The sequence below is a fragment of the Danio rerio genome, chromosome 4 (genome assembly GCF_049306965.1).
Source record: "Danio rerio strain Tuebingen ecotype United States chromosome 4, GRCz12tu, whole genome shotgun sequence".
NCBI classification, from domain to species: domain Eukaryota; kingdom Metazoa; phylum Chordata; class Actinopteri; order Cypriniformes; family Danionidae; genus Danio; species Danio rerio.
Genome location: NC_133179.1, coordinates 57,175,567 through 57,188,878, shown reverse-complemented (window position 1 = coordinate 57,188,878; position 13,312 = coordinate 57,175,567). Strand labels below are relative to the sequence as shown.

The window sequence follows — 13,312 nt, the reverse complement described above, 5'->3', positions numbered from 1 at the left end:
TTAAATTACACGCCCCATCCATAACCAACCTTAAATCATACCTGAACTCTGTTTAACAGTTCCAAGTAAACTGTTTTATTTAACATTCTCATAAAATCTCTCTGCTTTTGAATATCTTTGTTCGTAATTGTTCTTAGCCCTGTCAATGTTTATCTATTTTGTATTATTATTATAATATTTCCTCTCCTGTTTCTTTTCCGTTTATATTCTTTAGCTGTCAATATAATACTTCGCGTCTATGGAAGAAAGAGTCAATAAAGACAGACAATGTGTAACATCATATTCATCAAAAGACGGTTTATGTGCAAGTAACTGCACCGATCCGAGCAGGGAGCGAGCCGGCATGGGAGACAAGCTTCGAGGATGCTAAAGATTGCAGAACAACGTCTGTCGCTGGATCCGAAGACTGAGATTCACGCGATCACCAGCTGGCTTCCGTTACATAAGGGCAAATATAGATGACTAAAACCTCATTTACTCATTTTACTCATACTTTTTATTATTTATAATGTCCAAAACATTGATATTAATATTAAATTCTACTGTTGTGCCTTTATTAGCCTTTTTCTCGCCTGTTTACTGGGTTAAAAATCTTACATTATTCCATCTCCACCTGCTGGTGAAAGCTAGAGCAGCTGGCGATCTTCAATCTGCAATTTATTGCTTTTCCTGCAGTTCCGGGATGTAATGTTGAATTTTAACAGTCGAATTTGATCCACTGAATTTATGGAAGCGAATATTTGAACTGAAATAAAATGAACTGAAAATGACCTTTTGAATATTATACATCGTATTTTTAAAGGGTATTGAATATTTTGTAAGTGAAATCTGAAAATTGAATATGAATTATTGAATTTTTAAGTATGAAAAGGTGTTTGAAATATTTTTCGTTGAAATATTCACAGCTTAAATAAACAGATATGTTAAATTTCAGGACCTAAAAATACAAACCCTGGAATTCAAGTCATTAAAATGCAAGAACTTGTTAATACGGTGTATTATTTTTTTCAGTTTGTGATATTCAACAAGCTTTTTAATTCAAGACTTTTGGCATTGATTTTGCTCCATACTGTAAGTGTCTGTCGACTACAGCACAAAGTACGATTGCAGTTTGTGCTGACAATTCAATGGATATAAGGCATAAAGATAAAGATAAGGCAGAACTTTGAGACGAAGGAGGGCATCATTGTAACAGCTGATGTAAAGATGGAATATTTCTGCAGGCCTATATACACCAGCAATACAGACCACCCTTCTTATTTTCAATAGGCCTCGGCTGGGTCACTTGGCATTTCTTTGTTTGCATGTTTGTTCTCGCCGTGTTCGCCTAGGTTTCCTCCGGGTGATCCGGTTTCCCTCAAAAGTCCAAGGACACGAGAACAGGTGAATTGGATATGCTAAAACTGACTGTAGTGTATGTGTGTGAAGGAGTGTGCATGGACGTTTCCCAGTGTTGGGTTGCAGCACGAATGGCATCCGCTGCATAAAACATATGGTGTATAAATTGAAGGTTCATTCCACAGTGGTGACCCCAGATTAATAAACAGTCTAAGCCAAAAGAAAATGAATGAATAAGCAAGGTCTAAAATACTGCAAGACGTTTTAACTATAACAAGTTGTGAATAAAACAGTGAAATAAGTTTAAAAGTAAAGATTTACTTTTTTTCTGTTTTGGTTTGCAAAGTTTGTTTTACTTTTTTTTTTTTTTTAAATTAAAACAACTTTTCCCTGCCCAGTATTGTAATAATAATAATAATAATGAGTAAAAAAAAAACATTTAAAAGAAAATCTGTGGACACGTGTAGCCCTGCATTATATATGTTGATGGGAAGACATTGTATCTAGAATATCATTATGATTCTCATATTTCCATGTGTTAAAGCAAGACAAACACGTCCACTAACTCGAGCTTTGTGCAAATACATTTTTTCCCCCTAATAAACACACAGACACGTCAAACCGCTAGAACAGCATACAGCAAAAATAACACACAAAAGCATAAAAATATATATAATTTGTTCGAAGGCCTAAATGATTTATTTTGAGGGAAGTATTTGTTATTTAGGCGGTTCATTCTGCTGTTGCGGCTCCATATAAATAAAAGGACTTAGCCAAAAAAGATAATGAATTAATTTCTTAAAGTTTGAATACAATTAAAAAAAAGACACTGAATTGTCTTTGTTTAACATTATTATTACCAGAAGTAAAGTTTAGTTTAAATATTTCAAAACATTTTCAATAAAACAAGTTGTGATTGAAAACAATAATAATAAAATCAAGTTTTAAAGTTAAGATTTGTTTATTTTTTGTTTTGGATTTGCAAGTTTTTGTTTTACCTTTTTGCAGTTCAACAGTTTTTCCCCGCCGCCCAATATTGTAATGTAAAAAAATAAATAAATAAAATTACAAATAAATAAAGACATAACGACTAGGATTACATTTTCAAAAGGGAAACATTCACTGAACAACAAGAACATCAAAACATGCAGAACAATTTAACCAATGAAATGAAATCAGGAAAGTGTTGTTTCTTCCGAACCGTCTTCAGGCCACCCGAGCTAAACGGACGTCCCTTCGCCGTGATTTGCATCACCAGCTAGCTTAGCTGCAGCAAGAGGCTGATCCTTCGCGCCTGAATCCACCGCTCCCACCGGCTGAACGGAAACTAAGAAGCCATCCAAGCTCATGGTCAGATCGAACCCCAGTGCTGTAAGGAGGTGGTCCTCGATGGCCTCTGCATTGTTGAATAACGACGAAAGGCTGGCGTCGCGGAGATAGCGAGTAAGCACTGAATTAGTCAAGAGGACTTTCTCGGCGCCATCATCCTCAGTCACCACCATTCCTTTGCCACCGAACACCGTGAGGAAAGACAGCGACGCCTGCATAAAGTGGCAGCTCTCGCATCATCGAGAAGTTGGACTTCTCGTGGAACTCCGGCTGTCTGAAATGGCAATGGTCTGAAATCGTAACTTCGATGCCGTTAAAGCTGCTGCTTTAAAGCACCCTTAGTTTGGCCTCTGGCTGCCTGCCCTTTGCTCTCCTCCACCTCAGCGATTTCCTCCACAATGTTGGAGGAACCTGTGGTGAGACAGATGCACCCTTCTCTCCTAGGCGTCACGTCGTTCCTTAAGGAGTAGGATCTGGAGCACTCAGCCGCATTGACGTAGGTGTCCCAAAGCGTCAGCTTAATTTCACCAGTGACATAGCTGACCCTCAACTCATTCAGCTCACAGTCAGCGCCGTTGACGTTGACCACCCTGCTCATGCATCCTTCTCGCTGAACTCAAGCGCGCACTTCTCCCACCTGTAAGACACAAAGACAGGTTAAGTCCGCTGTCCGCTTTGCAGGTGCCTCAAACCAACTGCAACAACACTCACCTTTTGCCCGGGACCGAGCGCCTTGACCTCGGCCACGGTCATCTTCTTGCAGTTTGGGGGTGCGCAGCGCAGAAACGGCAGGTTGGCAGCCTCCACACTGGTGTTCGCGGAGCAGACGACATTGAAGCCTACGGATCCAAGAAACCTAGACAGAAAGCAAGAGCGCCGTTAGTCAAACCGAGGCAGCCTCGCTGCCACAGCACAAATCGTGCTGCTGTCAAAACTGATCTGCGAGAAGGGTGAGGACGGGCTTACTCAGGCTGCGTCTGATGTTGCGCAGACGGACACCGTTGCTGCTTCTCACAGCTTAGTTGAACACGACTTGCTTCTCTATGGCGAACACCACCACTCTGTGATATTCTTCTCTGGCGCTCTGAATTATTGCTGAGAAATAGGGGCTGTTTCGCCTAGACTGCCGTCTGGGCGACACGTTGTGTATAAAGCCCTCTACTATGTTTTCCTCAACCTTCGGAGCCTTGGCAGGACTGGCCATATCGATATACACTGTTGCCAGCTGGACGAATAAAGTGTACCAAGACAGGTGATCTGCGAGTAAACAGTGCGGGAGGTGAATATTTATAGGCAATCCCCGCCTCCTGTATGCAAATGAAAGCCAACAGAATGTTGATCAAACCTCTTTGATTGGCTCTCACCAAGTTGCAGATATTGGCCACAAGTAGCCATGCATTGTATAGCTTTAGATAAGTATATTTTATAACGAGAATCATTGTTATTCTTGCATTTCCATGTGTTACAGAGGAGCGGATGCCTGCACTAACTTGAATATTGTGCAAATGTCTTGTGTTTTCCCTAATAAAGACGCAGACATGTCAAAGCGCTACAACAGCATATAGCAAATATAAAACGCACACAGACACACACAAAAAAGTAAAAAATATATTTCCTATGTTCGAAGGCCTAATTTATTTGTTATTTTGCGGAATGTATCTGTTATTTGACGTTTTAATATTCGCTCAGGCTTGGCGGACTGCAGGCCTATATACACCAGCAATACAGACCACCCTTTTCATTTTCAATAGGCCTAGGCTAGGTCACTTGGCATTTCTGTGTTTGCATGTGTTACGGTCCCTATAACTTAAATAAGACTCGTGATCAAAAGACAACGTAACATAATAAACAACGGCCAAAGTTCTCCAGCTAAATTATTTATTAATATAACATAACCAACAAAACAATCCAAATTGACAAGAGATGGGGAGCCCAACAACATAATAAAGAACAACCAAACAAACCTAAAGCAGATTGGAGCTCCCCACTCCAAACAAATATCAAAAGGAAAGCATAAAGGAGAACACAACAATAAAGCCGTCAAAGACTGTGGTGACATGGAGGAATGAGGGCCGTAGAAGTCCGCATCCGTTCGTTTTAAAGGCCTGACGCCACTGGATTAACCAATAGAAAACTGAAAAGGGAAAAGGACAAACAAGATCAATTAATTATTAAGGGCAGGAGTGAACGCCACACGCAACACCTCCACCCCCAAAATGGTGACTGGTAAACAAAACAAAAAGACAATAAACACCACCCATCACCATATGGTAATACGTGACATCGCATCGGCCAGCACATTATTTTTACCGGCAACATGTTTCATGTCCAAGTTAAAGGCTTGGACAAACAAAGCCCATCTCATTAAGCGTTGGTTAGAATTACGCATTCTATGAATAAAGATGAGAGGGTTGTGATCAGTGTAGACTGTTATTGGATAAGATGATGATCCAATATAAACTTCAAAATTGTTAAGGGCCAAAACCAGCGCCAGAGCTTCTTTTTCGATTGTGGAGTATGCTTTTTGATGTTTCTGGAATTTTTTTGAAAAGTAGCACACTGGGTGCTAAACTCCATCAAGCCCATCCTGCAATAGCACAGCGCCTGCCCCTACATCGCTAGCATCAACAGCCAATTTGAATGTACGGTCGTACACTGGAGCCGCCAAGACGGGTGCATGCATTAAAAGGTGTTTAAGTGACTCAAAAGAATGTTGACATTCCGGTGACCATTTAAAAACCGACTTCGGACTTAATAGGTCGGTGAGAGGAGAAACTACTGTCGAAAAGTTTTTACAAAAATTACGGTAATATCCCGCCATTCCCAGAAAGCGCTGTAATTCGCGACGTGTGGAAGGGACTGGAAATGACGTGATAGCCTCAATCTTGGCGTGTACTGGTTTTACCATGCCACTACCCACAATCTTACCCAAGTAGACTACCGTTGCTTTTGCAAAATCACATTTGGCCAAATTAACTGTTAAATTGGCATCAGTCAGTTTCTCAAAAACCTGTGTCAACTGATGGATGTGTTCTTGCCACGTTGTTGAATGAATAACGATGTCATCTAGATACACCTCACATCCTGGCACTCCCCCCAACACGCAGTTAACTAACCGCTGAAATGTCGCGGGCGCATTGCGTACCCCAAAAGGCATTACTGTCTACTGTAAGAAGGCATCAGGTGTAACAAATGCCGAGATTTCCTTTGCACGTTGAGTTAATGGCACCTGCCAAAATCCTTTAAGAAGGTCTAACTTTGTCACAAACACAGCCGACCCCACACGGTCAACACAATCTTCCATACGAGGAAGAGGGTGACAGTCAGGTTTTGTGACATTGTTAACCCTTCTAAAGTCTGTGCAGAAACGTTCAGATCCATCAGACTTCATAGCCAAAAGACAGGGAGAGCTCCATGAGCTAATACTAGGTTCTGCAATACCATGCGCCAACATATAATTGACTTGATTTTGTAGTCGCTGACGTTTCACAGGGTTGACGCGGTATGGATGTTGTTTAATCGCAGCATTAGCACCAACATCGATGTCATGCTGCAGCACATGAGTCTGAGATGGAACATCTGAAAACAGGGAAACATGACACTTAATTAATTTAAATATGTCTGTTCTCTGTAAATCAGAAAGATGCAAAAAACAAGAGTCAAGATTAGCAAGCATCTCAGAATTTTTTTAACATCCTTGAACTGTAGCCACAGATGGACTCTCAATGTCGCCGCCAGCTTCAAGATCAGACAGCGACTCAGAGTTCTCAATGACACTGTCAGCACCCGATGACAACCCGGAAAATGATTGTACCTGTAACACACTTGAGACAGTTGAACACTCAGTGTTAGGTATAGATGGATCTGTTTTTATTTTTTTAGAGCTGTGAGGAATCATTTGCCCATGATCATAATAAGGTTTGATCATGTTGATGTGGCAGAGTCTGCTACGACGAACACGGTCGGGGGTAGCAACCACATAATCCCTATCACTTACCCTTTTTTCAATGACATAAGGTCCACTATACCTCGCTTGAAGGCTACAGCCAGGAATCGGTAAAAATACCAAAACTTTATCCCCCGGCTTAAACTGTCTGTCCACACTGTTCTTATCAAACCAGTTTTTCATCCTGGATTGAGCAACTGCTAAATTCTGTTTAGCCAGATCACATGCACGATGTAGCTTGTGCCAAAAAGAGCTAAAATAATCCAGTATATTTTTTTGTTCCGATTCATTCAACCAATTGTCTCGCAGCAATTTCAAAGGGCCACGAATATTATGTGCAAACACCAATTCTGCTGGGCTGAAGCCAGTAGATTCCTGCACCACTTCTCGAGCTGCAAACAAAAGCAAGTGCACACCCTCATCCCAATCCTTTTCAAACTCCAGGCAATATGCACGAAGCATTGTTTTAAGGGTCTGATGAAATCTCTCCAATGTGCCCTGGCTTTCAGGATGGTAAGCACTTGAAAAGTTATGGGATATTTTCAGCTGATTGGTGACCTGTTTAAAAACACGAGACATAAAATTTGTCCCCTGGTCCGTTTGAATTACCTTGGGAAGCCCAAACAGTGAGAAGAACTTGGTCAGTGCTTTTACTACTGACGTGGCCGTAATTTTGCGCATGGGTATGGCCTCAGGAAAACGTGTTGAAGCGCACATAATGGTCAACAAAAATTTACTGCCAGATTTGGTCCGAGGCAATGGGCCTACACAGTCCACCACGACATGATCAAACGGCGAGTCTACAGCTGGAATAGGATATAAAGGGTAAGGTGGAATCGGTGGATTTGACTTTCCAGCTATTTGACAAGTATGACATGTTCTACAATGCCACTTCACATCCCGTTTTAGACCTGGCCAAAAAAAATTACGCAAAATACGATCATAGGTTTTGGTGACACCCAAATGACCAGCTAAGGGGTTGTCATGAGCTAAACTGAGTATTTCACCTCGAAGCTTTTTTGGAACAACAATTTGTGTTACAGTGCTCCAATCATCATGCACAGAAGCAGAAGATGGCGTCCACTTGCGCATTAAAATGTTATTTTTGACAAAATAACCAGACACATTGTCGATAAGCTTTTCTTCAGGGACAGCCAATTCATACAGAGAAACGAGCGAATCATCACTCCTTTGTTCAGAAATTAGATGTTCTTTTGACATACGAACCCCACTAAAGTTTTCAGACAGCTCAGAACATTCTAGCACATTGTCAGCTGATGAGTTTTCACATTTTCTATCCAACTCTGTAAAATCAGAGACTGAAGATGGAGAACTCAGAACAGGGCCACTATCAGAGTCTACTTTAGGTTCTCTGTCAAGATCTATCATAAAACTATCCTCCAAGCCATCAGAGTCTATCAAGTTAGCTTTAGCCATTGACCGAGTGACAGCACATACAGGAAACACTGTTGGATACTTCACCTGCAGTTCATCTGGGCCTTCAGACAAAAAGGGCACAGCAGTTACTTCAGGACTCACTAAGATTTTGCCCCCAGCAAGATCATTCCCCAAGAGAAAATCCACTCCTTTTATTGGAAAAGCTGTGCATGCTGCAACTGCTACTGGACCAGACACCGGATCCGACTCAAGCTGGACAGAATGCATTGGCAGGTTAACAAGTTTCATTCCAAATCCCTGAACAATCTCATTGCAGTTTAACGAAGTTTTATCAGAAAGAGGCAACACACTTTGTAGAATGATAGATCTAGAAGCGGCAGTATCACGCAAGATGGTTACAGGAACTTTTACATCACTGTCTGACAAGGAAACAACTCCCTTCATTATAAATAGTAAGTAAATCTCCAAATCAACACACCCAGACTGAAAAAGGTTTGATGTTGAGACTTTTTCTACCAGTGCCACAGTTTTAGGCTTCTTTTTATTCAACAAAAAACAGCTGTTGATTAAATGACCACGTTTTTTGCAATAAGCACATACTGGCCTTGGCCTAGCCGCATCTTTAGCACTGTGCTCAGTGTGAAAGTGCGTGACAGGACTACGCTGCAACGGAGAGAAAGATGGCTTTTCAAAGCTCTCTCTGTGAGTCAGAACATATTCATCTGCTAATACCGCAGCATCTAGTACATTAGTGACTTTCTGTTCATTCAAGTACGTTGCAATTTTGTCTGGTAGACAATTTTTGAATTCCTCCATTAGAATTAGATCACGAAGCTGTTCTAAATTTTTCACTTCTTGTGCAGAACACCAACGATCAAAAAGTACAGTTTTTTCACGACCAAATTCGACATAAGTTTGGCTTTCAGCTTTTTTATAACGCCTAAACTTTTGCCAATAGGCCTCGGGTACTAATTCATAAGACCTTAAAACAGCAGATTTCACCTGATCATATTTTAAACTTAATTCAGGTGAAAGAGAAGCATATGCCTCCTGGGCTTTTCCTGTGAATACACATTGCAAAAGAAAAGTCCATACCTCTTTAGGCCATTTCAATGTCGTAGCCACTCGTTCAAAAAGTACAAAATATTTGTCCACATCTCTCTCTGAAAAAGGAGGAATTAAACAAATGCATTTATTAATGTCAAAGTCTGTTTCCGGATCAAAATCCCTTGACTGCCTAGACAAACGAGCAGATTCACGTCTTCCAATTTCCTGTATCTCAAATTTACGCAGCTCAAATTCATGCTTTAGCTCTTTTTCCTTGAGCTCCAATCGCCGTATTTCTACTTGCAACTCAAGTCTACGCAATTCAGAGTCAGGCTGCACATCAGCATGTGAAGTGACTGCACTAACAGGAGGAAGGATACTCATTTCACATAAGGCTGTATGCAATTCATTTTTAATTTTCTGTTTTTTCTCTTGTTTAGAGAGTGGTACATCAAAGTGAGCAGCAATAGAGAACAGATTACTTTTAGTACACTGTTCAAGTTTCTCTATGCTCGGATGAGCAACAAATTCCTCTAAACTAAACTCCATAATAAGATTGAAAAACACGCAGTCAAAATATTTATAACAAATATACAAAAAAATCAAATCTGCGTCAAATCTTAATCATCCAACAGCAAATTACAAACTTCCGCAAATTAACTATATAACAAAATAGAAAGATAATGCAAAGGAAAGTGAAGTGACAACAAACGTTACAAAGTATACCAAATGCGAGCAAATACACCCCTCTATCTGCGCCTGCCTAACGGAACTTTACCTGTCTAACTCACCTAGTCTTCACGCAGTTCAGCGGCGGGTTATTATGCACTAAAAACCAGCAGGATTGTGAGACAATCTATAATGGACGACCCCACAAAATCCTACGGACGTGCTCCCGAGATATCTGCGTTAACAGATAACACTAACCGCCTCTTTGCGACACTACAAAAACAAAAAACAGACGAAGTCTTTGCCATGCAACCGCGTTGATAAAGCAAAACAAACACGATGTTCACACACACACACATGACCACGCTCCGGTGTGACACGCTACGCGGGATTCCCTATGACGCGAAATTCCCCATGAGAACCAAACGTTATAGTCTAACGATCTATCGTTCAGTAAAGTCAAACAAGTTTGGTATCAAAAAGAGAACAAAGTGAAACAACTTAAAGAGAAGCGGACGAGCCCCCAATTATGTTACGGTCCCTAACTTAAATAAGACTCGTGACCAAAAGACAACGTAACATAATAAACAACGGCCAAAGTGCTCGAGCTAAATTATTTATTAACATAACATAATCAACAAAACAATCCAAATTGACAAGAGATGGGGAGCCCAACAACATAATAAAGAACAACCAAACAAACCTAAAGCAGGTTGGAGCTCCCCACTCCAAACAAATATCAAAAGGAAAGCATAAAGGAGAACACAACAATAAAGCCGTCAAAGACTGTGGTGACGTGGAGGAATGAGGGGCCGTAGAAGTCCGCTTCCGTTCGTTTTAAAGGCCTGACGCCACCAGATTAACCAATAGAAAACTGAAAAGGGAAAAGGACAAACAAGATCAATTGAAAGTAATTATTAAGGGCAGGAGTGAACGCCACAAGCAACACAAGCGGTCTAATTATTTAGGGGGCTAATAATTCTGACTTCAACTGTACACTAACAGCATGAATTAAGTATTCGTAGATTACACACAAAATCAATGCAAAAGCTTAATTCTCAAAAACAACATGACAGTGTGTTATTTTACTACGGCGTCTGCTGGCTTGCACACTAATCCAGAACTCCACACCCTTCCGACAGCAATTGTACGGCCCGACTATGAGCGCAGAAATGAAAAATGGAAAATCACAATAATGTGTCATTATTTAAAGTTTGTTCTGAGATCAGATTCAAATGCAACAACACAAACTTGTAGAACTGAAAATTAAACCGAGTGACAATTATACGTTGTTGAAGTACTCAGAAAAAATGGAAAATGAAAGTTTGAAATGCATTTTTCATTTGTTTAATTTTGACGGTGTGAATTAGACAAAGCACTGCAAAGCGTTACACTGATCTACAGACCTCTGACACCTCATATTTCACATTTGATGTATGATATATGTATAATTTATTAAGATAAGATCAGGTTAAGCCAATTACTTGTTTATATATTTAGTTTGTTAGTTGGCAGTAAAAACGTCTGCTGACAAATACATTTTAAGGAATGTCAGCAGTTTTTCTTCCTGTTTAACTGTAAGGGCTGGTTTAACTTTTCTTTCAATTTCATAACTGTAGATTTAAAGTTATATTTTGTGCTGATTTATGGAGTGAACATGATATTAATGATTAAAAACACTTTCATAACATTAAGAAATAAAGTGTTCAGACACAGTGTTGAAATGACACGTAATGAAGCGTAATGGTAGAAGTATCAAACTTACATGCAGAAGTACAGAAGCTCTTGTGCAGCAGAAACACAATCTGAGCTCTTTCACTCTTTCAGTTCTTCCTTTTCTTCTTCTTCCTGGTTTATTGCCTTTCAGGAACTCAACTTGGAAGGTGCATTACTGCCACAACCAGACTGGAACACTTCTTGAAATCCATGTAGATCTAAAAAAAGACTGCAGTTTTATAAAACCTTTTCCAATACTTTGGAAAATACTGGAAGTTTTGTACAGTGCATCTTGAAAGTATTCATAGCGCTTCAATTTTTCCACATTTATTTTATGTTACAGCCTTATTCCAAAATAGATTAAATTCATTTATTTCCTCAAACTTCTACACACAATACCAATACCACAATAATGACAATGTGAAATTTTTTTTTTAATTGTTACAAATTTATTAAAGCCAGGTTTCTTTACAGTTGTAATTAAAGTATTCAGTTGTAATAGTTTTAAACCATTCGAGCTGCATTAGATGAAAGAGAAGCTAATTCAGTATAGAGCACATATTTCTCTGTGCATCACAAATGTGAGCATTACCAAATGCATTACCAAATGCACTTCTCTTTTATATCATTTCATGCAGTTTTAGCCTAATTGATACAATAGAAAGTCTTAAAGAAGGCAAACAGTTCAGCATCACTGAGTAGGATATTCGGGAGATGCATTTAGGCCCGCTTAAACATTATAGCCTATTTCTCATATAAAGAGCAAATATTAAAGAGCATATTGTAGGTTAAAAAACTATTTAAAAAAAAAGGTAGAATCATTTGTGAAAATACTCTATAATACCATAAAATACCAAATAAAAATCCGCTTTTTTTTTTTTAAACCACCCAGATGTCAGAAAGGGGACTCATCTGACAGGCGCGTGCTGATAACAGTGAAGCAGAGTAGCACTGGTTGTTAGTTTTGGTGAAAATTATCATCATCGTAGTATATTATTGCATTTATGGGAACTGCACAAACTCCAGCCTGTCACCATATCAAGTCCACAAGTTTCCCATTGCTATTTTGGTTCATTTGTGTTAGTAAAACGGAATGAATCCAATAAGACCAAAAGCTGATGTAAAAATGGTGAAATACATGCTCCTGGATCAGTCGGAGATGCAGCTTGATGAAAATGAGAACTGTACATGGTAAGACAACTTGTTTTTCTTTTATATTTGTCAACTTTCAAATCAGTAAGCATTATTATTTGAGTAATTAGAAGCAACGCAATGTGTTTAAGTTGGAGTAGCCTGCAGTACAGCACTTTGTTTGCTTAGCTAATTAATTTATTGTCATGTACTGTATTTATAAGGCGTTGGGAGACGCATCTGCAGCTGTGATGCTGACCAGTAGCTGAAGACTTTCTCTCCACGGGTCTCTTACTCAACTGTGCTTCACTTTGGCTCACAGAGTAACCTCAGACCTTCACCTCGTTCATCAGGTAGATTATTATATTATATCTTAATTATACATGGTATTATCTGTTTACAAAAAGTAATAGAAGGGCAAAAAATTACTGGAATATTTCTATATAAGGCAGGCTGGTAAAACTCAAACATTATCTTTGATTTCCTTTTTTTAATATACTGTAAACCATTGACTTGCATTGTATCTATTTTCCTACTATATAAGTCAATGGTTACAGGTTTTCAGCTTTCTTCAAAATATCTTCTTTTGTGATCAACAGAAGAAAGAAAGTCATAAAAGATTGGAACCACTTGATGGAGAGTAAAAAATATTCTGTCGTCAATGAGGAAAATGCACTTTTTATTCATATATGAGGAATATTCATCTAGTACAGGAGTCACCAACCTTTATGAAACTGA

General features: G+C 39.4%; 1 protein-coding gene and 1 long non-coding RNA gene across 5 annotated transcripts in view; both read right to left on the bottom strand.

Annotated features, from left to right (window-relative positions):
• LOC137491103 (uncharacterized) overlaps positions 1–13,312 on the bottom strand; it is a 1,183,352-nt gene that overhangs the window by 160,920 nt on the left and 1,009,120 nt on the right. The gene's annotated exons all lie outside the window — the stretch shown is intronic.
• LOC103910718 (uncharacterized) lies at positions 2,281–11,661 on the bottom strand. 3 transcript variants are annotated; one of them, XR_661150.5, is made up of 4 exons: positions 11,493–11,661; positions 3,634–8,263; positions 3,379–3,523; positions 2,281–3,304 (listed from the first exon to the last, which is right to left on the bottom strand). It is a non-coding gene; the product is annotated as an uncharacterized lncRNA (long non-coding RNA). The 3 variants fall into 3 exon arrangements; XR_012402801.1 differs by having other exon boundaries at positions 3,634–3,924; positions 11,493–11,529; XR_012402800.1 differs by having other exon boundaries at positions 3,634–3,974; positions 11,493–11,518.